Source organism: Sapajus apella, unplaced genomic scaffold (genome assembly GCF_009761245.1).
Source record: "Sapajus apella isolate SASKATOON/1434 unplaced genomic scaffold, GSC_monkey_1.0 scaffold445, whole genome shotgun sequence".
Taxonomy (NCBI): Eukaryota; Metazoa; Chordata; class Mammalia; order Primates; family Cebidae; genus Sapajus; species Sapajus apella.
The window spans coordinates 10,674-12,838 of NW_022437381.1; positions in this window are offsets into that span (position 1 = coordinate 10,674).

Consider the following 2,165-nt stretch of genomic DNA (forward strand, 5'->3'; position numbering starts at 1 on the left):
GGGTTTGTTTCTGTAATTTCTTGTCTAATGATTAATAGAATTGCCAACAAAGAACTTTTTCAAAGTCTTAAAAACTATCCATGACGATGTTTTTGTGCAAATTAAACTTTTTTTGGCCAGATGGAGATTTATGTCTTAGTAACTAAAGTGAAAAAAGACCCAAATAATACAAATATGTTGCCCACAAATACTGTTTGCAAAAATGACTTAATAGTCTATTAAAAATGCAGCACAACTCTCTTTGCAAGCAAAAGAGAAACTATGGAGATAATGGGTGCTAGCCTTGGGTCTTCTGGTTACTACCTAAATGACCTCGGTGATATGGTTCTGTGTCCCCACCCAAATTTCACCTTGAATTGTAATAATCCCCACGTGTCAGGGGAAGGATCCAGTAGAAAGTAATTGAATCTATGCTGCTCTCATGATAGTGAATAAGTCTCACGAGATCTGATGGTTTTATAAAGGGAAGTTCCACTGCACATGCCCTCTTGCCTGCCACCATGTAAGACGTGCCTTTCTCCTCCTTCACCTTCTGCCTTCATTGTGAGTCCTCCACAGCCATGTGGAACTGTAAGTCCATTAAACCTCTTTTTCTTCATAAATTACCCAGTCTTGGGTATGTCTTTATTAGCAGCCTGAGAAGGGTCTAATACACTTGGGAAGAAAGGAAGCAATCTTGGGTCAAAGTCTGCATCTTCCAGCCAACATGAGTTCACTTATAACACAAATGATAGAAATTGGATCAAGAAACAAAAAGAAAATAATAGCAAAGTTGTTTTATTTGGATTTTTGAATAATAATGTAATGTCCTTTGCAGCAACATGGATGGAGCTGAAGGCCATTACCTAAGTTAAATAACACAGAAACAGAAAATCAAATACCGCATGTTCTCACTTATAAGTGGAAGCTAAACAATGGATACGCATGGACATAAAGATATAAATAATAGACACTGGGGACTCCAAAAGCGGGGAAGTTCAGGGAGGGGAAGGGTTGAAAAATTACCTGTTGGTTACAATGTTCACTATTTGGGTGATGGATATACTGGAAGCCCAAACTTCACCTTATGCAATAGATCCATATAAGAAACCTATACGTGTACCCCTTAAATCTAAAATTTTTTAAAAGATTTATTTGAAAAAGAGAATATCAATGTGAAGGGACATTGAAGTCCAATATTTTCTCTGGCTGATTTTCTCTGACATTGCTGCTGTCTATCCTTCCCTATAGCTCAAGGGGCTATCTAATCAGAGTAATTTATAGGCTTCTTAGCAAAAACAACCCTCTTAAAGATGTCAGCAGAGAGCAAGACCAGCTAAGACTTTCCAGTGTTTGAAGTTGATAAACCAGCAATTGGCTTCAAATTATATCTCATTTATAAATTTAAAATAGAAGTACATGTGGTCAACTGTTCTCACTGAATCCAATGTCATCCTTTTATCACCCTTGAGAAGAAACTTTAAAGATTTTTTATCCGCCTGTTCTCACAAAATAAAAACTTCCCCAGCCTGTCAAATGCATGATGTGGTAAATTACATGGAAGGTCCAATTCTCCATCCCTCCCAGGATCCACACCCTTTGCCATGTAATTTTGTAGCTCTCTCACTGCGTGGCTCAGCCAGCTGCAGGGCCGGCCCCACAATTTGTGGGGCCCAGTGCAAAATGAAAATGCAGAAATGAGTGCCATTATAACTACTAAAATACAAAGCTTCTTTCTTTCCTCCACAGTCACTCTTTCTGTACTTGTCATGGTGTTTTTAATTTGCTATTTCATGTCATTCTAAGTAAAGAAAAATTTAAATTATTAGCATGGATTTTACAGTTCATCTTTATATTTTGCAATAAGTAACACCTGAGGCTGAGAAACCGGTGCAAAAATAAATATGCTACTGTCTCCCTGCGCTAAGGATTCCTAGAGTAGGGAGACAGTATCTTTTTTTTTTTATTTGAATCTCCAGTGCTAGGCATGATGCCTGTTACATAGCAGGCAATAAATAATATATTTAAGGGCGAAAGGGAAGGCGGGAAGAAAAAATGAGTTTTAAAATTCAGGTTTGCCTGTGAGATGTTGGAGAAATTGGCACATTCATACATTGCTGGTGAGAATGTAAAATAGTGCAGCTACTATGGAAACGCTTTGGCAGGTTCTCAAAAAGTTAAACAGA